The sequence below is a fragment of the Somniosus microcephalus genome, chromosome 7 (genome assembly GCF_052327205.1).
Source record: "Somniosus microcephalus isolate GS21.2 chromosome 7, FLI_Smic_1.0, whole genome shotgun sequence".
In the NCBI taxonomy this organism is placed as follows: domain Eukaryota; kingdom Metazoa; phylum Chordata; class Chondrichthyes; order Squaliformes; family Somniosidae; genus Somniosus; species Somniosus microcephalus.
In genome coordinates this window covers 38,432,683-38,460,471 of record NC_140993.1, presented here as the reverse complement: position 1 = coordinate 38,460,471, position 27,789 = coordinate 38,432,683, and the positions used below count along the sequence as shown (strand labels likewise).

General features: G+C 44.0%; 1 protein-coding gene across 10 annotated transcripts in view; it reads left to right on the top strand.

Moving 5' to 3' along the window:
* ptp4a3a (protein tyrosine phosphatase 4A3a) overlaps positions 1–27,789 on the top strand; it is a 140,661-nt gene that overhangs the window by 83,697 nt on the left and 29,175 nt on the right. The window contains exon 1 of one of the 10 annotated variants that reach the window (XM_085992442.1): positions 26,328–26,416. The exons of the other annotated variants lie outside the window; for them this stretch is intronic. The gene's annotated coding sequence lies outside the window, so the exon portion shown is untranslated. Of the gene's footprint in view, positions 1–26,327; positions 26,417–27,789 lie in introns of those variants that run through there. 10 annotated transcript variants of the gene reach the window in all.

Here is a 27,789-nt window from a genome sequence, read left to right as displayed (position 1 = left end):
CACTCCGTTATTCTAGCACAGACTTTCCAGGAAACTATGGCAAATGGGAGTCACTCTAGTTTTTCCCCCCTCTGCCTAAACCCTGACCAAAACAATTAAAAGTTTATTATTATGGCTCCTCCCCTATTCAAGACTGTGGCAATATCAGATTTCCTCGTTCTGCACTCGTTTTGTCGCTGATTAAGATCATGCAGGAAGTCCCTTGGTCACCCGCTGACCTAAGTTTGTATTGCTGAAATAAAACTCGATTTAATTGCTAAATAAATGATTGTATTTTCAATAGCTGACCAACAATTTATCACACCGTTAAGTTGCAATCAATTTATTTTTCCCAAAACACTCCAACTGAAATGACTTTACTGCTGAAGAAAATAGTGAAAACAATTTTAAATGTGTTCAGAAGATAAATGCTATAGAAACATAGAAAAATAGGAGCAGGAGTAGACCATTTGACCCTTCGAGCCTGCTCCGCCATTCAATGTGATCATGGCTGATCCTCTATCTCAGTCCTATATTCCCACTCTCTCCCCATACCACTTAATGCCTTTTGTGTCTAGAAATCTATCTATCTCCTTCTTAAATATATTCAGTGAATTGGCCTCCACAGCCTTCTGTGGTAGAGAATTCCACAGGTTCACCACCCACTGAGTGAAGAAATTTCTCCTCATCTCAGTCCTAAATGTCCTACCCTGCATCCTGAGACTGTGAACCCTCGTTCTAGATCCCCCAGCCAGGGGTAACATCCTCCCTGCATCCAGTCTGTCTAGCCCTGTCAGAATTTTACACGTTTCAATGAGATCCCCTCTCATTCTTCTAAACTCTAGTGAATACAGGCCTAGTCGACCCAATCTCTCGTCATACGACGGTCCTGCCATCCCAGGAATCAGTCTGGTGAACTTCGCTGCACTCCCTCTATGGCAAGTATATCCTTCCTAAGGTAAGGAGAACAAAACTGCACACACTACTCCAGGTGTGGTCTCACTAAGGCCCTGTATAATGCTTCCAGTCCAGATCCAAGGTCGTCCTGTCCTCTGTCGTCGAATTACAGTATGCAAATGACACTTGCGTCTGCGCTCACTCGGAGGTCGAACTCCAAACCATCGTCGACACCTTCACCGACGCGTACGAGAGCATAGGCCTTACACTAAACATCCGTAAGACAAATGTCCTCTACCAACCTGTCCCCACCACACAGTACTGCTCCCCGATCATCAAAATCCACGACAAGGCCTTGGACAACGTGGACCACTTTCCATACCTCGGGAGCCTACTGTCAACAAGGGCAGACGTCAACGACAAAGTCCAACACCGCCTTCAGTGTGCCAGTGCAGCCTTCGGTCGCCTGAGGAAGAGAGTGTTTGAAGACCAGGACCTCAAACCCGGCACTAAGTTCATGGTCTACAGAGCAGCAGTGATACCCGCCCTTGCTGTGTGCCTCAGAGATATGGACCATGTACAGCAGGCACCTCAAAGCACTGGAGAGGTACCTGCCTCCGCAAGATCTTGCAAATCCATTGGCAGGTTAGGCGCACCAACGTCTGTGTTCTTGCTCAGGCCAACATCCCCGGCATCGAAGCTTTGACCACGCTCAATCCGCTCCGATGGACGGGTCACATTGTCTGCATGCCCGATATGAGACTCCCAAAACAAGCGCTCTACTCGGAGCTCCGGCACGGCAAGAGAGCCCCAGGTGGGCAGAGGAAACGCCTCAAGGACACCCTCAAAGCCTCCTTGGAAAAAGTGCAACATCCCCATCGACACCTGGGAATCCCTGGCCCAAGACCGCACAAAGTGGAGGAGAAGCATCCGGGAAGGCGCCGAACACCTCGAGCCTCTTCGCCGGGAGCAAGCGGAAGCCAAGCGCAGGCAGCGGAAGGAGCGCACGTCAACCCAAGCACCCCACCCACCCGCCCCTTCAACCATCATCTGCCCCACCTGTGACAGAGACTGTAGGTCCCGCATTGGACTCATCAGTCACCTGAGAACTAATTTTTAATGTGGAAGCAAGTCATCCTCGGTTCCGAGGGACTGCCTAAGAAGGAGAAGGAAGTATAACTCTAAGACAGCCTTGCTCCTGTACTCAAAACCTCTTGCAATGAAGGGCAACCTACCATTTGCCTTCCTAACTGCTTATGCCGATGCTGTGCCTGACATTCCCCTCTGACCTTTCTCAAAAGTGAGATGATACTTAAGTCATGCTTTACTTTAAAAAAAAATTATTTCCAAAGATATCTCCATACTTAATATTTGAAGGACAATCTAGCAATCTTTTGTTTGAGAGAGTGATATATTGGGAAACTGATCTTTTATGCACAAACAAATTTACCTGCCCCCTTGTAGGAAAAACCTGGGGGGTTCTCCTGAATGGAGTCTATAAACAAATTGACGAGCAGTTGAAGTGTCTGACTGAGCTGCTGCTGGGTTTACATTGGATTTAACTCTCGCTCCGAAGCATTGCTAGGAGTGAAATGTGTGCTGTAATTTACACCAACGCCTAGATTCTATTGCTCTGACGTGGTACCATTCCACTGTTGCGACATCTTGAGTCCATATTAAAGCAAATAATAATAAATAATATATTTTGGGTTGTTCCACAAAAAAAATAGCTGCTTAACTCTGGACATATTAATGGTTATTCTGGTTAATCCCAAGCAGAATACAATGTTAATAATGCGCTGTGTACAATAACATATATACCTCTCATCCACTTGCAAAGCATTCATGAATCGCGCCTTTACAAAGAAAATGTAAACGAGAGTCTGTATTTAGCAATATTACATCCGATCTCCAACAGTGTCCTTGATTAAGATGTCATGATGTCTAAATCGACTCTCTCGAGCCAGTGGGATAGATTAGAGTAGGCACTTTAGGCCCAAGACGATGAAACCTAAAGCCAACCCTGTATTCAGCTAGGAAAAAAGCTTTGTTTCCAATTAGCAAATGAAGCAACTGTATCTATTTTTGAATTCCAGTATTTTTAATTTAATTTTAAAACTTGTAAATAATATAGCGCAGGTCTTCGAAAGCCTGCCTGTACAAATGAAGCTAACCTGTTGGCCTACTTCTGGACAGCTGTGCTGTTTCTGATTTGCCACTATCCTCGCAGCAGCCTATTCATATTGGTTTCCTACAAAATTTTGGAGTAAATTCACAACAACTAGATCAGCATGCAAAATGGCAAAATTTACTGTCTGTTGCAAGAAATTCTGGGCCCTCCTTTTCCGGTTGCGGACAAAAACGAGTGTTCCGCCCTCCCATCCAGGCCAGCAATATTGTTTTTCTCATTACTGCCATTCACAGATCCTCCCTGACACCAGGACAAGTACGCAGCTAGAAAATCAGCGTTTATTATATCATTTCAAGATCTGCGCGTGCTATTTTTGGTACCCTGGAATTGACCCACAATTTAAATGGGGCAGTTCCACTGCACTGAGAGCCCTAGCACGTGGTAAAATTATTTCTGTTCTGCAGTTTAAATCAGAATCAACCTTTTGAGCATTTAGTTCTTCAGTGTTTTATGATCTCTTTAAAAGGAAAATCTTAGAAGTTAATTTATTTTAAAACTTGTCGAGGGCTTCAATTGCACACTACGTTAATGTTATTGCATAATGTACGGAGCTTTTAAAAAAGGAACCAGTAAAATTAAAGTGACACAGCAAGCTTTTTGATTAAGAGCTTTTGGCATGTTCTGATGTGAAGTTTAGTTCAACTCTGCCACCAGCTTTGTGTGCAGGCAGAATCAATGATGTGATCACTTGAAGAATGCAAAAGTAGCGTGTGACTGTAGACTTGGCAACCACGAATGGTAGTACAAACAGCATGACAGCAATCGGAACTCCTGAACAGATGGTCCTTTAGAGGCTCAGAATGGTGGCTTACATGCCAAGTTTGTTTATTTCGTAAAACATATTCTACTGTAACTTTTTTTTTAATGGCAGCTGCTATTCTGAGTACAAGTATGTGTACTCCATTTCTGCACAAATATTCTTGACCATTCATGTCAGTTAAGCAATGATCTCTGGGACCTGCCTTTGTGTTAATTATATTTAGCCTCTCAGTCGGAAGGTTGTAGCTTCATAAGAACATAAGAAATAGGAGCAGGAGTAGGCCATTCGTCCCTTTTTGAGCCTGCTCCGCCATTCAATAAAGATCATGGCTGATCTTCTACCTCAGCTCCACCTTCCCGCACTATCCCCATATCCCTTGAGTACCTTTTAGTATCCAAAAATGTATCGATCTTGGTCTTGAATATACTTCACGACTGAGCAGCCATAGCCCTCTGGAGCAGAGAATACCACAGATTCACAACCCTTTGTGTGAAGAAATTTCTCCACATCTCAGTCCTAAATAGCTGACACCTTATTCTGAGACTGTGACCCCTAGTTCTAGACACCCCAGCCAGAGGAAGCATCCTCCCAGCATCTACTCTGTCGAGCCCTGTATGAATTATTTGTTTCAATGAGATCACCTCTCATTCTTCTCAACTCTAGGGCATATAGTCCTAGTCTAGTCAATCTCTCCTCATAGGACAATCCCCTCATTCCAGGAATCAGTCTAGCGCACCTTCCTTGCAGTCCCTCTAAGGCAAGTACAGGAAACTTTGTGCTATCCGGCACCGACGGGACCGAGCTGTTGCCGTTCCCTCAAAACTGCCGGACACACCAGCGTTAATGTTGAAGCATACGGAGCTTTTCATCTCCGTATCTGACAACAAACACTGTTGCTTAGCAACAGCTTCTAAACAGTCGGCCCATACCTTGGAAGCATCTCTGTAGCTTAGCAACAGCTTTAGAGAGACTTTCCAGAGCCTGACTGTTGAAGAAAAAAAAAGCCACGAGAAGGAAAAAAAACCTAACAAAACGGCTCCTGATTTTTGCCGGTGGCTCGAGCTTGCTGGGCACTTAGCCTCCGGATAACACAGTTTCCTGTATATCCTTCCTTCGGTAAGGAGACCAAAACTGTACGCAATACTCCAGATGTTGTCTCACCAAGGCCCTATATAATTGTAGTAAGACTTCTTTACTCTTATTCCTATTGCTTTTTAATAAAGCCCCACTCCCAAACTTGAGCGCATAATCTAGTCAGTACTGAGGAAGTACTGCTTTTTCGGAGGTGCTATCCTTCAGGTGAGATGTTAAACCAAGCTTGCGCGTTTCTGCCTGTTCTGGTGGACATTAAAGATCCGATGGCACCATTTGAAGAAAAGCAGTGAATATCTCCTAGTGTTTGACCAGCATTCCTCCCTCAACCTACACCACCAAAAATTGATCAACTGATGATTCATTTCATTGCTGTGTGCAAAATGTCTGACATGTTTGCTTACTTGACAACAGTCACTGCACTCCACCGTAATTCATTGGCTCTGAAGTACTTTGGGGACATTTCTGACCGATGTGATAACCTGCTATATAAATGCAAATATTCTCTTTCTTGCATTTCGTTTATGTTGTTGTAAAGGAAGATTCTTGATTCAACTGTTGAAGTTAATGATGTGTGCACAGTTCAGATAGTCATCCCCAACTAAAGTGGAAATTAAAATGTTATATTTAATAGACTAAAGTACAATGAGCTCTCCTCTCTCATTCCCATAACCTGTTAAAAACGAGCCTGAAACATATTTTAACTTCTAGCATAAAAGTGGCCCATATGGTCCGTGTCCTAACAGCACTGTGCTACAACTCATCTTCCTGGGCTGTTCAGATACCACGCTCTGAAAGCAAGTCCTTGTATTTTAATGAGAGATTATGGGAAAAGACCTTAATAAATGACAAGTTGCTGATGCTTATGCAGTTTCACGGTATAACCAGATAGTAGAAACAACAACAAAGTCTAATTCCACCCCACCCCAAAAAACCAAACTTCACTTGACTGAGATTACTCATTCATGCTGATAGACTAAGAGTCAATACTTACCATTTCCTCTAGTATATTTTGTTATAACAGAAAAGTTGACTTCTAGTCTTAAACTAGAACAGTAATGTATCTGAAGACTCGTGCGCCATCTGTCACTGCTTGTCCTTTCTAACTGCTGCTTCTCCTTGTTCTGCCCCTCCCCCGGGGTACCCTTGCTTAGAACCAGAAATAAAATGTTGAATCATGTACTCTTTAACAAAAAAGTTTTGAAAAATGACATACATTAGAGGAGCAACACATTTTTATATATTTGACAATCTTTTAGTACAAATCTCTGTGGGCATTTGTAATTCTTCTGACTAGGCATGTAGGAAACCCCATAGTCATCTGAAGATAATTAATATGTGGTATACATTTATTGTCCCTTTTGCTTTGTCACAATGAACAATGGTGTTCTAAAATCCACACTTAACCTTGCTTGTTAACTACCATGAATGCTTGTACTGCAAGTCGGTTCCAGACCAGATCGAGGCTATATCTGGATTTGGCCTGTTCAGATCTCCATGTTGATGTAGAAGAATAATAAACATTAAGTTGGTTTTGCCCTATCTGAAAAATTCCAACTTTGAGGGTTTAAATCTAAACTCCGATGGCCCTAGACCTCTCGTCAAGTGCTGCATAGTAAGATCACACATTGTACGTATGGAGTATTGAGAGCTGTCAGGAGTCAGAAATTTTTGAACGTAGCACAAATAGGCTACACAAGGAAATCAACGGTGGCGCAAGTAGTTTGCTTTCTACTTTTCTTAAATGTGTTGTGTGCTCAAACAGTCTGGAAGATTGCTTTAGTTTCTACATTGTTCTTAACAAAAAAGAACTGCTTAACCACTTGCAGCCTGACTTATCAGATCTGAACATTCTCTCTCTCTCTCTCTCTCTCTCTCTCTCTGCGATGGCAGTGTTTAAACACCAGACTCTACTAGAAAAACACCATACTGTGGCTCCTGTTTTCATTTAATTTTTCCCCTTGGTGATCACTCAAGTCTCCCTGGCCCTTGTGAACAAGAGGGCAAGCAATCCATTCTCTGGCCTCTTCCAGTGTTGTTGCAAGCCAGCCACTAGAGGAGCATGAGGCTTGTTAGCTGCTTTTCTTTTGGAAAGTTCTTGGCTTCCATTTGCTAACTTCCCATGATATTGGCTAAAATCCGAGATCAATATGTTGGGGATCAAACTCCTTTCCCATGACAAGACGTTGCTACAATAGACGGGGAGAAAATTTGGTTTGAATGTTAAGACTATTGGTATTCTTTGAAATAATCCAAATTTAAGATTTAAACATGAGGTTTTGGATGTTGGGTTGTGTCCTAATTGATAGTGGTATTTAAATTGAGCTTAGCAGCACAACAAAAACAAGTGCAATTGTACTAGGACCTGCATCATGACAACTAATTTGTGCATCCAGTTACCGAGGGAGTATTCTCTTCTGGAATACCCTGCATAAAGGTGTTTGACATCCTTCAGTCAACATTAGCTTATTACATGGGGAGGTCTTTTGACCAAGGAACACCAATTGGATTTATATATTCAAATTGGATAGTTGAAGTTCAGAGGCATATTTCAACAGAACCCCGATGGTGGAATTTATTCTTTTAGTAGCTGAGGCAAGAGGTACTAGGTTTAATCCCTGTCCTTTGAGTTACATGGGAGCTTGCTGTATGCAAATTAGCTGCTGCTTTTGCTACATTACAACAGTGACGACACCTCAAAAGTACTCCATTGGCTGTGATGGAATTTGGGACATCCAGAATGTGTGAAAGACCCTGTATAGATGCAAGTTTTTTTTCTTATTTTCTTTTCTCTATCGTTTCTATCTGTCGCTCACTCTCTTCCCCCTCACTCTGTCTCTCCCACCAGATAGTGAGGAGGATTTTGCAGGGTCAACTGGGATGGGAATGCTTTAGTTTTATCCTGATGCAATGTGTGGGTCGTTGCCAATAAGTGTGCCTGAATTTCTTATTACTGAACTTTGTAGCGATTTACAACTTGAGTGGCTTGCTCACTTTAGAGGGCAATAAAAGTTAACCCCATACTGTGGGACTGGAGTCGCATATAGGCCAGGCTACATAGCGGTGGCAAGCTTGCTTCCCTGAAGGTGATTAATGAACCAGTTGGGTTTTTATGACCATCTACATAGTACCAGATTTATTGGATTAAATTTCCGGATTGGAACACTCATACACTGGATTGGTAGTCCAGTATCATAACTATTACACCCAATTTTATTTTTATGTTCGTGTTCAAAATTGCTTCATTTCTTAGGGAGACTGTTTAACAGTTTTGTTTGTTGAATTTTCAAGAAAGTACAAGCGCTTATTTTCTGTTCAGCATTTTTCTAGAAACACCTCTGGGATTCAAGTACATAATTCTCCAAGTGCAGATAGACAAAGCCATTTTAAAAAAATTTGGGGATTTAGAAATCTGGCAGAGAGTACAATAATAAATTTGTACAAAACATTGGTTAGGCCACAGTTATTGTCTATAATCCCATTCTTTGTTTTTCCTCTCAAAAGGTATTGCATCACAGTTCGCCGCGTTAAAGTGCATGCGCCATCTGTCTGCCAATTCTACTAACTCGTGTCTTCCTGAAGTCTTTTGCAGTCCTTCTTGCTATTTGTCAAACTCCCTATTATAACCATTGCACATGTGAACTTTTTTCTCATTCATCCTCGGCTCTAAATGAACTGGCCTACACTCTCTCCTTTCTTACACTACACTATGTTGAAATCCATTGTTTATTCAAACTCGCACTTTTTTAGAACCTCAAAACTGTGGAATTCCTAAACCTGCTATAAATCCATAGCCTTTCGAAAACTCAAGCTAACACTATTGCTTAGTTATGTTTTCAGCCTTGGTAGTTTTCAGAACAATAGGCCTTTGTGCTTCATCTGAATTTCTTAAATGTAGGGTAGATTTTCCCCCCTCGTGCACTTGAGGAATTGGTGCTGTCCAAGCACAGGACAAAGATGATGGGGCCAGGGATCGATTGCATCAGATTTTTAACCCCATTGCATTGACCTAGAGTGTCCTGGAGCTTTGCCACCAGGAAAAACTGGGCTTGGTCCAGTGTGCTTGTGGTAGGCGCAAGCCTAGCGTAGCTATTTTTGAGGTGGGAGATAGTGTTACTGGTCTCCTTTCTTATTTTGTTGTGAATCTGATTGTTGGACATCTCGGCTGTGGCCTGTCCTGTAGTCACCCTCCACTGACCAGAGGAACTGTGGTGTTTGCAGGGCAGACTTGATGTCCGGGTGAGATTTTTAAAAATTACTTTACGTCCCTCACCACTTCCACCCTCCAAGGACGACCTCCATCAGCAGGAACGGCCCTGATCTCAGAGGCCGAGAGCCCTGAGCTCCACTCCAATTTCTTCATTTTTTTTTTTAGGCACATAATAATAAAAAGAAAGACTTGCATTTATATAACGCCTTTCACGACCACCGGACGTCCCAAAGCGCTTTACAGCCAGTGAAGTACTAGTATTCTGCAAATGGACAGCCTGAGCCTGGAAGAAGAAATTTGCATTTGTTCTGGTAATTGATCAGGTGTATGTCAATAATAATCATCTCATTGTATAATCAAACATTTGAACTTAAAAACTCCATATTGTCCAAATATTTAGGTGCTTTACTGCCAGCTTAGATTGCTACAGACATAAAACGGAGCAACCAAAGATTTAACAGATTTTCTCCAACCTAGAGAGCCCATACAGAATATTGTTTTCTCCTTATGTGCTTAGGACATCATTCATTACATTTGAAATGCTTATTACAAGAAATTCTTCACTTTCATTGGAGAATATTTGTAGAGTCCTACTTCTTCTCCTTAGGCAGTCCCTCGGAACCGAGGATGACTTGCTTCCACATTAAAAATTAGTTCTTTGGTGACTGATGAGTCCAAAGCGGGACCTACAGTCTTTGTCACAGGTGGGGCAGACGGTGGTTGAAGTGGGTGGGTGGGGTGCTTGGGTTGACGTGTGCTGCTTGCGCTTGGCTTCCACTTGCTCCCGGCGAAGAGACTCTGTGTTCGGTGCCTTCTCGGATGTTTCTCCTCCACTTTGTGCGGTCTTGGGCCAGGGATTCCCAGGTGTCAGTGGGGATGTTGCACTTTTTTTCAAGGAGGCTTTGAAGGTGTCCTTGAAGTGTTCCCTCTGCCCACCTGGGGCTCTCTTGCCGTGCCGGTGCTCCGAGTAGAGCACTTGTTTTGGAAGTCTCGTATCGGGCATGAAGACGATGTGACCCGTCCATCGGAGCTGATCGAGCATGGTCAAAGCTTCCATGCTGGGGATGTTGGCCTGAGCGAGAACACTGACGTTGGTGCGCCTATCCTGCCAATGAATTTACAGGATCTTGCGGAAGCAGCGTTGGTGGTACCTCTCCAGTGCTTTGAGGTGCCTGCTGTACATGGTCCATGTCTCTGAGGCATACAGCAGGGCGGGTATCACTGCTGCTCTGTAGACCATGAGCTTAGTGCCGGGTTTGAGGTCCTGGTCTTCAAACACACTCTTCCTCAGGCGACCGAAGGCTGCACTGGTACACTGAAGGCGGTGTTGGACTTCGTCATCGATGTCTGCCCTTGTTGACAGTAGGCTCCCGAGGTATGGAAAGTGGTCCACGTTGTCCAAGGCCTTGTCGTGGATTTTGATAATCGGGGGGCAGTACTGTGTGGCAGGTGCAGCTTGGTAGAGGACCTTTGTCTTACGGATGTTTAGTGTAAGACCCATGCTCTCATACGCTTCGGTGAAGGTGTTGACGATAGTTTGGCGTTCGACCTCCGAGTGCGTGCAGACGCAAGCGTCGTTTGCATACTGTAATTCGACAACAGAGGATGGGATGACCTTGGATCTGGACTGGAGGCGACGGAGGTTGAACAGTTTCCCATTTGTTCTGTAAATTAGCTCCACTCCAGCAGGGAGCTTACTGAGGGTGAGATGGAGCATTGCAGCAAGGAAGATCGAGAAGAGCATTGGTGCACTGACACAGCCTTGCTTGACCCCGGTTCGTATGTGGATTGGGTCTGTGGTGGAACCGTTGGTCAGGATCACGGCTTGCATGTTGTCATGAAGTAGGCGGAGGATGGTGACAAACTTTTGTGGGCAGCTGAATTTGAGGAGGATACTCCATAATCCCTCACGTTTGACAATGTCAAAGGCCTTTGTGAGATCAAAGAAGGCCATGTACAGCGGTTGGTGCTGTTCCCTGCATTTCTCTTGTAATTGACGTGCGGTGAAGATCATGTCCATTGTGTCCCTTAGTGGACGGAATCCGCATTGCGACTCTGGGAAGAGCTCTTCGGCCACTGGGAGAAGGCGATTGAGGAGGATTCTTGCGATGACTTCCCTGTGGCAGATAGCAGGGAAACTCCTCTTGTAATTACCACAATCGGACTTATCACCTTTCTTGAAGATGGTCACAATTACGGCGTCCGAGATCCCCTGGCATGCTCTCCTCCTTCCAGATAAGAGAAATTAGTTCATGAATTCGTGCCAGAGTCCTACTACAACACTCTGAAATATCAAAAGCTTTTGAGAAGTTTGCAGATGTAGAATTATGTTGCAATAGAATACAGCAATGTTGTCATCTCACGGCATCGCATTCTGTTTCTTCTTTCCCTTTGCGGTGCTTTCTTCCCCTATCCCCATGACTATTGTAGGTGTGAAACATCTATTGCCTGTAGTTGCTTGGTGAAGGAAGCAGTATGAGGAATTAATGTGGAGAGAAAATGGCATCATCTGTTTTCTCATAAGGAGGAGCAAACTGCTTTTTTGAAAATAATTTCAGTTGTAAGCAACTTTCACACTATTAATGAACATAGCTACAATCAGTGCAGGTCCTGTTGTTAATTGCAGGAAACCTATTTTAAATTCCTGTAGATTAGTCTTTGTGTTTTGGGGAAGGATACAACCAAATTCAGCAAAGGATCTGTCTAAATATTAACAATCTCCCAAGCAAATGGATTCAGTTGAACATGAGGTGATCAAAAAAACTAGCTGATGGGAACGGGATGAAAGTAAAGTTACAAGAATGATTTTCTAAATGATCGAAATTATTTCATGCTTTTATATGAAGACATAATCCAGCTTTCCAAGAAACAGACCATGTATTCAGAGCATATGATTTATTAGTTTTTTGGCAGTCATTTTGAATCAGTTATACTAATCCAAGAAATAAAATGTAAGGACATCCTGATCTGGAAAGAACATTCATCAAAAAAATGTTACAAAGAAGAAAAAGTAATTCATTTGTTCATCTCGCTTTGTTAGCTAGGTCCTTTTTTGAGGACCTTATCTGACAATTTAACACCTGACCCATATTCCCCTTTGCTGAATTGATTCGATTCATAAGAAGATAAGAAATAGGAGCAGGAGTAGGTCATTTGGCCCCTCGAGCCTGCTCCGCCATTCAATAAGATCATGGCTGATCTTAGCCTCAACTCCACTTTCCCGCCCACTCCCCGTAACCCTTGACTCCCCTGTAGCTCAAATATCTGTCTATCTCTACCTGGAATATATTCAATGACTCCGCCTCCACAGCTCTCTGGGACAGAGAATTCCAAAGATTCACGACCCCCTGAGAGAGGAAATTCCTCATCTTTAAATGGGCGACCCCTTATTCTGAAACTATGCCTCCTAGTTCTAGATTCCCCCACGAAGGGAAACATCCTCCCTGCATCTACCCTGTCAAGCCCCCTCAGAATAAGATCACCTCTCATTCTTCTAAACTCCAATGAGTATATAGGCTCAACCTTTCTTCATAAGACAACCCTTTCATCTCCGGAATCAACCTCGTGAACCTTCTGAATTGCCTCCAATGCAAGTATATCCTTCCTTAAATAAGGAGACCAAAACTGCACGCAGTACTCCAGATGTGGTCTCACCAGCACCCTGTACAGTTGTAGCAAGATTTCCCTACTTTTATACTCCATCCCCCTTGCAATAATTTCTTTCTGAATACTTCAAAAGAGCCAGTATTTACAGTGCCAAGTTATGGCCCATTTCATAAGCCTGAAGAATAAATTCTTTATACTAATTTTGCTTTCAGCCTACTTGAAGACTGTCCCAATTTGAGAGTGAGCTGTCTGGAAATTTCTAAAATGTAAATGAATGCCCAAGTTTTTTTTAATGTTTACTCATTTTTTGGTAGTATTTATGCTTGGTTATTAATTTTTCATCAGCGTCAAAAAAATGGAGCTTAAGCTGTGATCTTATCTCCTCCCCCTTGTCTGGTTTTGGGCTTGGCAAAAGGTTGGCATTATGAACTCTGGTTTCCAGTTGGTGTGAGAAAGTTGTCCATGCACAGTACATCTTTCCCCAGGAATTCCTCTTGCTCTCCTGGCATCTATGGAAAGAAATACCCTGCAATAAGGAGAGAGATTGATCAGAGTATACAGAGCAGTACTTGTACCGTCTACAGTTTAACGGCAGCTTGAGCTTCTAGACCTTGATTCTCTCAAAGTAGCAATTGCAGATTAGTAAAGTTTATTAAATATCACATGAATATTATTGGATAACTAGGATGGCATGCCTTCAGTACTGAAAAGGAGCAGTATGCCTGCGTTTAAAATTGATGAACTGTTGGTGAGTAATTACTCTGTACCGTATATTTTGAAAACACAACTTCTGTTAATATATTTTGATATTACATTACATACATACAATTTATAGCACTGAAACTTAGCTCTTGGTCTATTGGTAGATTTGCCATGGCCATCATTTGCAAGCTCAGTGGAAAGGGTTGGGCTTGCTTGAGAATATTGTTTTTGTTGAATCCCCTCAAAAAAAAATCAAAAAAAATTGAATTTTTAATTAAGTAGCAAGAATGGGTAGAAAAATATGATTATATACTGTTACACAGCAGGAAATGTCACATGAAAAGAGGCTCAACAAATCCATCTCTTCATATAAAAATTTTCTGTGCGTCTGTTTGGCGAGCTCTCCGTGCCCGTGGAAATCACATGACAGTTAATTCATTATCAATCATGTAGTTGACTGGCTCAATCTCTGCGCTTCTCACCCTAGCCTTCCTCCTCTACCCAGCATTCTGGCTTCCAGCCTGATCATCAAACTGCCTGTGTGTTTTCCTTGTGTTTACTAATAAACACCATACTGCGTTCGCACACATGCATGTACACACGCACATGCAGTCACTTTCTACTCTCAGCCTAACCTCCATATTCACTTAACCAAATACTTGCCTTTATGTAGTAAAACATTTACAAGCCGTTCACAATGAGGATATTTAGAGGGGCAGGGAAACTGGAGGCATGGTCAGTGAGGGGCTTTTAGGAGACTGTTGAAGGCAGAGAGAAAGCTGACAAAGATGAGTTGCAGGCTGATGCATGGTGGCTGCCCTCTGAATGTATGTTTTAAATAGGTAAAAAGGTAAAAAATTGTGTTAGTCCAGGAAGGAGCATGCATGGCAGGCACATCGAGATTGAGAGATATGCAGGAGAGAGGCAAAGTGAAGGAGAAACTAGTAGAAAGTGGAACAGAAAAAGTGAATGTTTCAGAGACTGAAGATACAGAGACAACGATGAGAGAAAGTTTGTAAGACCGTGTAGATGATAAAGGTAGAGAGGGAAACCATGCACTAGAGTGGGAGAGAAGAGGAGATGTAGGACTAAAAAGGCACGGTTGTTATTTTTTTCTGTGTAAAATCACAGGAGGTCATTTAGTTTAGTTTTAAAGAAATACCCCTAATGGCTGAAGCTCTGGAAAAGCCTGTGTGGTCATAAATACTTGTTTCCTTCCATTATCACACAGTAATTGCTATTAGTTAAACTTAGTATTTATCTCATTACATAACTTTTTTTAGCTTGGTTTTAAACTGTCCTGCTGTGAGCAATAGAGCCGCGACATTTGCTAACCTTTTGCTCTTTGTTAATAAACTCCTCGTCTTAGCTTTTTTTGCTGGATGAAGAGATGTTGCTGTCTATCTTTAGCTACATCTTGCCAAATGAATGGCAAGAAGCAGCTACAATAAGAACTTTTATTTAATTTTGGCGCTTGTTGAGTTTGAAACGCGGGAGAGTGAGGCATATGCAACACATGCAAGCTCCCTACTAAAACTGGCTCCCTGATCTCCGAGTTATAGTCCCATAATAACACAGGGAGCTGGTGCACTGATTGTGCTTTTCCTGTGAACTGCAACAAAATGAGCGCCACTGTAAAAGTGCCTTAAATTATTCTGACAATATAGCGCCTTCCACAACCTCAGGATGCCAAAAGCGCTTTACAGCCAATGAAGTACTTGGGAAATGCGGCAGCCCATTTGCGCATCAACGTCCCACAAACAGCAACGAGATAATGATATGGTCATTTGTTTTACTGATGTTTGAGGGATAAATATTGGCCAGGACACTGGGGAGAACTCCCCCACTGCTGCCCTTCGAATAGTGTCATGAAATCCTTTACGGACAGGGCCTTGGTTTAACATCTTCTCTGAAAGACGGCACCTCCGACGGTGCTGCACTGGAGTGTCAACCTAGATTTTGTGCTCAAGTCTCTGGAGTGGAAGTTCCACTGTGGAACATGAACTCTCAACGTTCTGATTCAGACGAGAGTTCTATCACTGAGCCACAGCTGACACCTGTACTGGGTTAACTAGGAGCGTATAGTGGCATTGTGTCTGTTAAATTTGAGAGTATTCTGGAAGGGGAGCTTTTTGTTATGTACAGCTAATCAAACTGCCTGTTTTGTCTACAAGGAAAAAACCTTACCAATTCGCCAAATAAGAAACATCATCTGTTCTCCAAACCTGACAAGTTTTCAGTGTGATAGCTGTAAATCTCTTGGAGCCTCTATGCCAAAGCTAGAGTGGGGGGAGAATCCAATTCTTTTCTTGCTCATTTTAGTTATCTGTGATTTTACAAGGATGCTGCAATACTATTCAAATACTATTCATCTGGGCTGTTTAAATTTAAAATTTGGAAGTTTCTCCCTACTGTAAATTTTATAATCCCTTTGATTTTTTTTTTGGGGGGGGGCGGGTATTTCTTTTTTTTGAGCTGATGACGGGCTTTGTAAAATATTGTATCTGGTTTAAAGCTTATTATTCAAAGTTCTTCTCTTGCCCAATTGCAAAAAAAAAACTCGTCTGTTCCCCGCGTGAGTGGGCAAGTCTATTGCTGTACGCCTCAGACATGGACCATGTACAGCAGGCACCTCAAAGCACTGCCTCCGCAAGATCCTGCAAATCCACTGGCAGGATAGGCGCACCAACGTCTGTGTTCTCGCTCAGGCCAACATCCCCAGCATCGAAGCTTTGACCACGCTCGATCAGCACCGATGGACGGGTCACATTGTCCGCATGCCCGATACGAGATTCCCAAACCAAGCGCTCTACTCAGAGCTCCGACACGGCAAGAGAGCCCCAGGTGGGCAGAGAAAACACTTCAAGGACACCCTCAAAGCCTCCTTGAAAAAGTGTAACATCCCCACCGACACCTGGGAATCCCTGGCCCAAGACTGCACAAAGTGGAGGAGAAGCATCTGGGAAGGCGCCCAACACCTCGAGTCTCTTCGCCGGGAGCAAGCGGAAGCCAAGCGCAGGCAGCGCAAGGAGCGCACGTCAACCCAAGCACCCCACCCACCCGCCCCTTCAACCACCGTCTGCCCCACCTGTGACAGAGACTGTAGGTCCCGCATTGGACTCACCAATCACCTGAGAACTCATTTTTAATGTGGAAGCAAGTCATCCTCAGTTCCGAGGGACTGCAGAAGAAGAAGAAAGATAGTTTAAAAAGCAGCCTTAGTGGTTGAGTGTCCCTGTTGATTTTCCCTGCCTTCATGTGCAGCTTTCCGCCCCCACCCCCACAGCCAAAATCTGGAATTTGTGTGTATGGAATTAGGGATGTGAACTTGTATCGTATAATTCCTCGCACTGCTAATGTTAATTAGTACAGTACTGTGCTGCATCACCAAGCCTTTGTTATAACATCACAAGAAAATCACTACTGAGTTGAACACATTCTGCTAGTCAGTTTTGTAAAATCTGAATGTAGTCCACTGAGATTCTACCAACATTTTCTTGACGACTAGTCCAAAATGACTACGCTTTTTAGAAAACAGAGCGTGAATATTGTGTACTGATTATTTTGCATTATCTTTAGCTATAGTTATTTATTAGGTTGTATGAATTTATTAGTCAACAGATGGTGAGTTTAATTTGTTTGGCAGGTGTCCACTCAGCCCAGCATTGTTTCTGTCTTTGTCTTTGCACATGCTATTGTACTGTTTGTGTCCTGGATTTCAAGTCATTGATGATATCTATCACAACAAATATAACGCGCGCTGTCTTGTCTTCTGTGATAATCTTGGCACATAGGTAGAAATTTATTTTAAAGCAGTATTCGAGTCCTACTAGAGGATCCTGTATGCTATTTTTCCTGAAGGAGGTTCTTGTGACATATTCTATATTGTCCTCCGACCCGAGTCAGCAAGTTGACACTGTGAAAACTGTGTGCTAGATTGGTCTCTTTTTCTGTGTTGGTCTTGCCTATTTTCCTAATCCAGTAACTGCCACCTTCACTTCATTGTTCCTTTTTCCAGCTTGTCGAACTACAAATAGACTATTTTGAATGAAGTTTGAGTTAAATTTGCGGCAAAGCTAGTTAAATCATGTACTTCAAAGATTTGGAACATAACTTGTATTAATTTTGTTAACAAAAGCTGGTATCCGACGCATTTTAATTTGCTGTGGCAATTTATTTCTAGCACCAAATACGCCTTTTCTCAACCCCCTCCCTAAAAACTAATTTGCACTGATCTACTCTTATACACTTTGGCATATGATGGCCCAGCCCACCCTACTCCAGAAACAGCTCCATGGTAATTATCTTTCCCTCATTCATCAATCTGGGCGTTGCACATCAAAATGGTCCAGGAATTGGAGGAAGAGCTCTTTGTTCAATCTATGCCCTGCCCTCTCTGAAGGCCAAATATAGTGGACCACCATGGTCAATAAGAGTCCAGATTGTGAATGAAAGAATATCTATATATATAAGTCTGTCTGTCTTCGCGTGTGCGTTGCGGGTATGCACTCGAAAGTTACAGGGCGTACCTACGCGCGCGTTACCTCCAAAGAAAGCTTACGCTTCCGAGACGGTTTTAAGCGTATTTACGTTTCGGCCGGGCTAAAATTGCGCCCGCGGTATCCCAAAAACCTTCAATATTCCGCTCATTAGCATCTCATTATCCGCTCATTAGCGACAGAGTGACCTCGAGCTCGACCAATCGTACGCCGGGTTGCTGGCGTGTGCCGCCGGGCCAATCGGGCTTTATCGTTCTGAACCGAGGTGAGTCGCCGCCATCTTGATTCCAAACTTTTCCTTTTTCCCGCTTTCTGCGTCTTAAAAAAAAAACGTTGCTTTTAAAACACACATTGTTTTTTTTTTAAATGATTTAGAAAGTAATTAACTTATCTAATCTCATTAATTTTCCTACCTTTCCCCGTTTTTCCAGGTAGGCCTAGAAGCCTCGGCGTCTCCTCCGCACCCACGCCCGAGCTAGGCACCTCCCGGCCCCACTCGAAGGCTGGAGGGCCGAGCCTCAGCCCAGCGCCGCTAGGGTGCGCGCGCAGCAGGAGCTGAGACGTCTCTCTCTGCCGGGGCTTGCTGAGCGTCCAGCGTTACCCTGGCAACGGCCGCAATCGGCGGTCTTCACCTCGGGGGGGGAGGGGGGCCGCGACCCTCGGGGGGGGGGGGGGCCCCGCACGCGCAGCAGGAGCAGCTGAGACGCGGCGTCTCTCTCTGGCTTGGTCAGCGTCACGGTTGCCCTGGCAACCGGGCCCGCCGGCCGAGAGAGACGCCGCGTCTCGGCTCCTGCTGCGCGCGCAATCGGCGGTCTTCACCGGCGGGGGGGGTCGCGATCCTCGGGGGGGGGGGGGCGCCCGCCGCCCTCCCTCCCTCCATCCCCCCCCTCCCCTCCCCCGCCCTTCCCCCCCCCCCCCCTGCCCTCCCTTCCCTTCCCCGCCCTCCCTTCCGCTCCCTCCCCTCCCTTCCCCTCCCCTGCCCTCCCTTCCCCCCCCCTCCCTCTCTTCCCTCCCCTCCTCCCCCCGCCCTCCCTTCCCTGCCCCCCCCCGCCCTCCCTTCCCTGCCCTCCCCCTCCCTCCCTTCCCCACCCTCCCCCTCCCCCCCCCCCCGCCCTCCCTCCCCCTCCCCCTCCCCTCCCTCTCTTCCCCCCACCCCTCCCCTCTCTCTTCCCCCCCTAGTCGCTCTCTCTCTTCCCCCCAGTCGCTCTCTCTCTTCCCCCCAGTCGCTCTCTCTCTTCCCCCCCCAGTCGCTCTCTCTCTTCCCCCCCAGTCGCTCTCTCTCTTCCCCCCCAGTCGCTCTCTCTCTTCCCCCCCAGTCGCTCTCTCTCTTCCCCCCCAGTCGCTCTCTCTCTTCCCCCCCAGTCGCTCTCTCTCTTCCCCCCCAGTCGCTCTCTCTCTTCCCCCCCCAGTCGCTCTCTCTCTTCCCCCCCAGTCGCTCTCTCTCTTCCCCCCCAGTCGCTCTCTCTCTCTCCCCCCCAGTCGCGCTCTCTCTTCCCCCCAGTCGCTCTCTCTCTTCCCCCCCAGTCGCTCTCTCTCTTCCCCCCCAGTCGCTCTCTCTCTTCCCCCCAGTTGCTCTCTCTCTCTCTCTCTCTCTTCCAACAACAACATGCCCTCGAAAAAGCCTCTGCACCGCCGGGCACTTTAGCTAGTATATCTATATATTTCTGTGAGGAAGTTAGGGAGGATGAAATAATAGAAATTGAGCTGAAGAAATTAAATTTAAAGTTGCATGATTCATAATACTGAACAAACATTGGTTTGGGGAAAGACACAATCATTAGGAATAGCAAAGTATTGATATCTTTTCCCTCCCTTCCAAAAAAGAGAAAAAGTGGCTAAGATTGCCTCTTCCTTGAGAGATGAATTAATGTAAGAAAGTCACCATATTGTGATTGCATTGGAGAGGGTGCAGAGGAGATTCACCAGGATGTTACCTGGGCTGGAGCGCTTCAGCTATGAAGAGAGACTGGACAGGCTGGGGTTGTTTTCCTTAGAGCAGAGAAGGCTGAGGGGGGGGACCTGATTGAGGTGTACAAAATTATGAGGGGCATAGATAGGGTAGATAGAAAGGAACGTTTCCTCTTAGCAGAGGGGTCAATAACCAGGGGGCATAGTTTCAAGGTAAGGGGCAGGAGGTTTAGAGGGGATTTGAGGAAAAACTTTTTCATCCAGAGGGTGGTTGGAATCTGGAACTCACTGCCTGAAAGGGTGGTAGAGGCAGGAACCCTCAACATTCAAGAAGCATTTAGATGAGCACTTGAAACGCCATAGCATACAAGGCTACGGACCAAGTGCTGGAAAATGGGATTAGAATAGATAGGGCTTGATGGCCGGCGCGGACCCGAAGGGCTGCTTTCTGTGCTGTATAACTCTCTGACTCTATGACTCGTATTGTGTCCTGGTGAGAAGAGACATACTCTGGTGACTTGAGGGGCCTTCCTATTGAGTGTAGTCAGAGAGGTGTGAACCTATCCTTCCACTGGCTGCACACCATAATATAAATGGCCTTGTGCTTGGGATGCCATGGTCATCATAGACCCAAAAAACGTGTGAATCTCTAATGGATTATGCTTCCCTACATTTCCACAGATAAATCCACAGAGTCGTCGCATTCTACAGTGCAGTCCCATAAGCCTGGTGCCTGATTTTAAAAGAAGAGCAAAGCACAGAAGTCCTTCTCCCTGGATAGGAGGCAAACAACTGGGCAACATAAAAGTGCCTTTTAGACAGGTCTTGTCCAGTTGAATTTTTCCAGCTCACCCACTCTCTCCATCTCCCTACCTGAACCGACCTGACATTACCACCCAGTGTGAATATAGAGATAAAACAACAAATACTTTGAGAAACCATTCTGCTATCAAATGTTTGAAGTCCAGTGGAACGTCACATGTCTGAAATTCTAAGCCAATCACTTAACATTCCATTCTGAAATCCAAATAAACATAACTTCTATTTGGGCCATTGCTCCTGTTCCACTTACCGCTCGTTAATGGTAATTTTCAACTGAATTCCATTATAAATGCTACATATTGAAATTTGTTGAAATTAAAGCCTTTGATTTTTTTTCAAACAGAATCCAAAGAGGCTCCTCGATTAACTTTCCTTATGTCCCCTTGACATGTTGGGATCAGCCTGAAATTTCAAGACCATATATATTAGGAGGCTTGGGTGAGGGCAGGAGGTTGGCGGTCAAGCTGAAGGACCTAATCTAAAATTGTAATAGTTAAGCAAAATAGAAAGATTAAGACCGCGTTCTGGGGTGCAAAGCTAAAATGATTTTTCTGCAGTGCACATTGTTGGCTAATATAAGGACACATTACTAGCATAGTCACAAGTGAATGCATCATAATTACTCAACTAGTGCGAGTATTTGCTATCCGAAGCCTGACCAGGTGATTTTAAAATTAAACCTGTTGAAAAGTGGATTGCGGAGAAGTCTTTGAGGGGAAAAGGCGCCAGGCCAGTCGAGGTGCATCACAAGGGAACTGCCGAACCATTGACTCCTCTGATACCCTTCTAGTTACTGGCATAGGAGGAGGGGAGTGCTTAAAATTCAATAAGCTACCTTCATTTTGGTAAGTAGTTCCCAGACCGCATGGTCGTCTTTATAAATTGAGTAACATTATTAAAAATTTCTAGGCATAATTTTTGGGAAGTTCTTCTCCTTGGCCTTCTTGCTACCATTTAATTTCCTTGCAACAGGTTCGAGTACTGTCTTCCTAAAAGATCAGAATCCCATTAAATTACAGCAGAATTGAGGCAGGTGAAGTAGTTCTTGATAATGTGATAAAACTGCTGTAAATGCAACCTTTTAGCTGGGATTGAACGCAACAGTATCAAAACCCATGTAAAGCCCTGCTTAGTAAAGGAGGAGCGAGTGAATTCAAATTGACCATTGAGCCGCACTCACTTTTGTTCACTGACCTGGGAAAATCTAGCAGAATAAGAAAAGTACTTAAAACGAAAACCAATCCAGCTAACTGATAGATCCACCTGCTCCCAAGATCAGCTCATATTCTCCTAATTTATGATGGAAAATGATATTTTAATGGGAGCAGTTGAATCTGGTCATGTTCACTGCCACTTGTTTTTCCTTTTTGAAATGTGGGCGACACTGGCAAGGCAGTATTCATTGCCCACCCCTGATTGCCCCGAGGGCGTTGAGTCAACCATGTAGCCTGGGACTGCAGTCACATGTAGGGTAGGAGTTGATTTGTTTCCTCTCCTGAAGGACATTAAGGTTTTTACAGTTCAGTGTCTGTTTTCATTGTCACTCTCTGGTGGTAGACTGTAAATTACCAGCGTTAAGTTTTATTTCACAACTTGCCATGGCAGAATTTGAATTCTGGATTGTTAGTCCAGTACCATAACCACTGGGCTACCATGCTGTACTTCTGTCCGAGGACTTGACATACTTGGTTTTTACTGGTCTTGATGAGTTTCTCGAGGGCTTTACTGTGAGCTTCTCCAGTCACGTGCTTCATTAAATGTGATGAATATGAACTGAAATGCAAAATACAAAGCCCAGCTGGAATAATAAAACCACTTCCCAGGGTTTTACCCTGTGCCTCAGGACTTGTGATCATAAAACACCAGAAGAGTAAGGTCAGCTTACTGTAACAATTTGCAATAAACCGTAGTATATGTTGACATTCAGAGTCCGACAGAGATCTAGTGCTCACTCCTAAGATAATGATTTACTAGTGAGTGATGCAATTCTTCTGCTGTAATACCGGGCCTTGAGCTTGGGCTTAATCTGTTTCAGGGGCTTAATGTTTTTTTTTTAAGTCCTTGTTTCCAAAATCCCTATAGAGACTCATCCATGGCAACAAAAAGTTCAGATTCTTGTTCTTTCCGGTCTTAAAAACACGTGTATATTGATCCAATGTGTGAATTTTTAAATGATTAACATCCGTAATGCTGGTATATATGTGAAAGGGGACATGGATGAAGGAAGCGAGAGTTATATAACTAAATTTGCGCAATTTCTCCCATTATAAAAGCTGGTGAGTTGCCTGCACGAGACCTCCAGGCTGCTGTGCGGCCACGCAGCTTAACTGGCACGTTGTTTGTATTCCCTTGAGTTTAGACGGTTGAGGAGTGATCCAATTGAGGCATTTGAAATGATTAATGGATTCGATAGCGCAGATACAGAGAAACTATTTCCTCTAGTGGCAGCATCTGGAACAAAAGGGCATAATAAAATTAGAGCTTGGCCATTTAAGTGAGAAATCAGGAAGCAATTTTTCCACAAGGGGTAATGGCTCCTTGTTGGTACCTGATCTAGGTGAGCCGGTGACTCTGCTGTTGATTCAGAGGGACCTGAAAATGGTATGGAAAGTGCGCTTCTTTCCACTTGCTCTTCATCTGCCAGCTCAGTAGGGACAAGGTGGATGATGAGGCCTGGGTCCACTTCCTCCTGCTTTTCTGGAAGATGCTCCACCACCTCCTTGCTCCTCTTCTACCTCCTCCTCCTCCACCGCAGTGGCTTTCCTGGGCCGCCACTGGACCTGTGGGAGGAAAATGCAGAGGGTTAGAATAGTTTTGCATATCCCTCTAGTGATGATGCTCCACGCTCCCCCGCACATGGAGACGATAACTGACTCGGTACTCCCCTCGTTGTGAACTGTCACTGCTCACCTCCACCTCTGTCATGGCCACAGTGATGCGGTAGCCCAAGAGCTGGACTGCCTTCTGTTCACTGGGGAGGGAGGTGAGAGCTTTTAGCATTGTGATCCCACTACCCATCCTCCACTGCTCTCTGGCATTGTGTGCCATTTTGCCTTGAAAAGACACAAGGGAAGAAACATTCGACCTGCAGTCCATCACAGTGTGTACAGTCATTGCAGGGATTGTGTGCAAAGGGTGATGGTGCGAGGGAGCAGACTTGTGTGGGAGCTGTGTAGGTTCAGATCTTACAGTAGTGGGAGATGGGAATTACCTAAAATAACTTGGGTCTGAAGTAACATTGGCTCTGACAGTCTGCAGTATGGTGGTGCCCATGGTGGGCAAGGAAGGAAGGGAGAGCATGGTGAATGTCTTGCATTCCCAGCTTTGGTAAAGCTGTTGAAATTTTTGCGGCACTGCTGCGCTGAACCTGAGGTCGTAAAGGTTGCACTCATTGCCTCTAAAACCTCTCTCCATGCCCGTCAGCTAACCCCTATATGCTGCTTTCACTTTCAGAGCCATGGGACCGGTCCCTCCCCTCCTCTCTATTTCTACTAGGAGGGCCAGCAGGTGGTCCTCAGCAAAATTTGCCAGCTTTATCCCCGATTTGTGTGATCATCTGAGAGAAGGGAAAGGCTGTTGAGGTACTAAAATCTCTGGATAGAGGAATTTCTAAAAGAAAAACTAGAGAGAAAGCTGTCTGCCACTTACCTTGAACTGCCAAGCTTCGGACTGAAGAAAGCTGTTTTCCCCCTTCCCCATTTGTAGAGCCCCGCCTGAGTTCCTTGGTGCCCCCCATTGGTTACACCTGAATCCCGCTGATTTTTTTTTACACTGACTATTGCGTTCTGGCAGTCAGATGAGGTCCACCGGAGGCTTTGGCGTAACTTCCCGTTGGCAAGATCAGCGTCAAAACAGGCATAAAATTTGGTGCCAATTGTCAGTTATGCCATTTCAGGAATTTCCACCCCTTTATTCGTTTGCACATTATAAACCAAGTGCTTCCTCTCTGTCCCTAGGTAATGGTAGTTTGAGCACATGGAACGATATGCAGCTTGGGCCTTGTTAATCAGTTCATATAAAAGAATTACTGGAACCTACAATATTTTTAATTGTTTGGATGAATGTGAACGAAGGGAAATGGAATGGGAGCGAACAGTATTTCCAAAAGCTGCTATTCAAGTCATCAATTAAGTTAAGTGGTACTTTTTTCAGTTGAATAAGGGGAAAAATGTGTGTACTGCTGAATTTATATTTAATAAAAGGTAAGGGCTAAAGTTTTCTTAAATTCTGACTGCTTTCATATTTAGACTAACTGATCACAATTACTCAAAACTTCTTGGCTTTTTTTTGTTGTTACCTGGTATTTCACATGATGACTCTATTCCAGTCAGAGCTCATTATTGTGTCATAGAAATGTTACATTGCCTGCATGTAAGGGCATTGTAAGAATGAGGCACAGAGCTTCTGGTAATTCTCCCTTTTGCAAAGAAAGGTGCAGCCCAAATACCTATTTTTTTTTTTTAAGTTTCGCTAATCTGTAATGGCTACTTGTTGAACCAGTCCTGTTCAATTTTGTCTAATTTATTGTCCGTGAGACCTGCACAGTATTGCTTATGTTGATTTCTGCCCATTTTGCGTTTGGGCGTATTCTAATGAGATTCGGCGTAACTTGACATCGGTAGAATGGGCGCGGGTTTGGGCGTATTTTTGGGTCTAACTTCCAGACTCAAATGTCTGCTCCCTTATTGGAAAGGTGCGAAACTGAGACTTGGCACTTCATCTTTACCAGATGGATCAATTCAATTGGAAGTCTGTTTGCTGTCTTGTGGAGACTACTTGCATTGTGCCTTATTCTTGACAGAACTTGCTTGATGTAGGTTAAAAAGCATGGCAACAGTCATGTTTTAGATGGTGAAAGATATTTGATCCATCTAGCTTGCCCTTTCAAAGCACCCACCAGTTTCTTACTGTGGTTCTGGGACTAATAGCCCTGTATCCTCATGTATAATCTAACAATTTACTAAGCTTTTCTGCTATGTACAAAATTTAAGCACAAGGGGTCATATTTACAAATTAAATGCAACAAAAGAAACTAGGAAATGCAGGAGGAACTTTTTTCTATTTCAAAGGGTGGTAAGTATGTGGAACAAATTACTAGCGCGTGTGGTGGAGCAAGAAACTTTTAATGGGTTTCAAGAAAGAACTAGACAACAAATGGGATTCCAGGTTATCAGAAATACACCAAAGGAATGGTGTGGATAGGTGGGCTGGACGGAGTCTGCTGCCTGAACTGGTACTGTTACTATATTACTACCGTTTAATGATTAATAATGTTTTTCAAGTTGAATTGGCCAAATTGTATAATCCTATTGAAGTCCTTTATGATTACCTTTTAATGACTCCAAAGTAAGTTGAGGTCTGTGCAATATATGTATTATACCTACTTAAAATGGCAACTGAAAGTGAACATGGGAATTAAATTTGGAGCCACAATAACGTATTTCCTTGCAAAGTTCATATGAATATTGTGGTCACGGCTCCAAATATAAACCTCTCATCATTTTACATAAAAACACCCATTTGAGAACTGTAAGTTGTGTGACCAGAATGTTCTTGGCTTTCAACAGGCCGGCCTAATAGTATTAAGGGGCCATTTGTTTCTGACATTAGCAATAACTGCTGTCAGTGTCATATGGCTGGTTTATGCAGTCACAACTAGTTTGGAGCAGAGATAGTCATTAGAAGCCAGGATTAGAAGCAGTTTACAGAGAGTATTCTCTAGAGATCTCATTCTGAGCTCCAGTGCGAAGGTAAGAGATTTTCAGCTGAAGGGAAATATTTATATTTGACTATTTAATAGTCTGAAATTCTCCAGCAATATATTTTCAGACTTGTATTGACACAATAAACGAGTTTGGGTTGCACAGGTGCAAATGAATGAGATTTGCCACTAATGTTTGACCAGCACCTGCTGCCTCTGCTTTCTAATGAGTTTCAGTGCCAAAGCTGGCATGTTTGTAACTGGAAGATGTGTAATGAAGTGTCAAAAATCTCAGGAGGATGGAATTGGTTATCATCATACAATAATATAGCTTTGCTTAAAATCAGCAGCTACTACTGTATTTCAAATAGGTGGGGGGAGGGGGTGGTCAGAGACTGGAGAAGCTGTTTTAGTTTGTTGCTGTATTGATTCTGTGCAACAATGGTACTATGTGGAAAATCTGACTTTGGCTTGCTTCATGTGTGTTTTTCCAAAACTAGTATCTAGTCAGAATCCGTACAAAATATTCTTGTTAAAATGGGAACAGCCTATTCTAAGCTTCAGTTGAAGCTTTGTAGCTGGTGTGTGAACGGTTTGCTGCCAGATGGGCTTTTTGGTATTTAAAAAAAATGAAAAGACACTCTTCAGAGCATATTCTTTGTAATAAAAGAATAAATATTTTTTTCGCAGGAACAATGCTATGTTCTAATTTAACAACTCAATAGCTCTAATAGTTGCATAAGTTAGATACTTAAGGCACCGTATGTTCATTTTATATTAGGAGTTTAATTCCAAGCTTGACACTTTTAACAGTGTAAGCTCAAAGCAGAAATCCTAGCATAGAACAATGATTCAGCTACTCGCCGTCCACTGAGACCCGAGCGCACATACAGTGGTGCTGTGCCACTTTCAGAATAAAAGCTGGAGCCAACACAACACCCTAGGTAGCCATTTTTATTATGTTGGAATTCCCCTATCTGCTTACAACTCTGTAGATTTAACATGTTTGTGTGGATAAGTGAAATAGGCCTGCACACTAGGTGCTGCAAGTATAGCTGGCATTTTAATGTGCCTCCATTACACTGACCGCTCAAGTGTAACATGGACAGTAAGTGATATTCTGAAAATGTCTATGAAGAAATTTTAAGTCTTCTAAAATCACAATTACTTTTACCTTGGCCCTATGGATGCTGACATTGTCAACAGATTACTTTCCTCATTGTTTGCCTGCACTTCAAAAGTGCTATCATCATCTCCCCGCACGTGCTCCCCCCCCCCCCCCCCCCCCCCCCCCCAAACTTCCAAAGTCCACCCTGGCCTGAACCCTCACAGCCATCTCCATCTAAGCTCCCCTTCCTCACCAAAATCTTCAAATGTCTCATTGCCACCCAGCTCCACATTCCACTCCCTTCCCAGGACTTC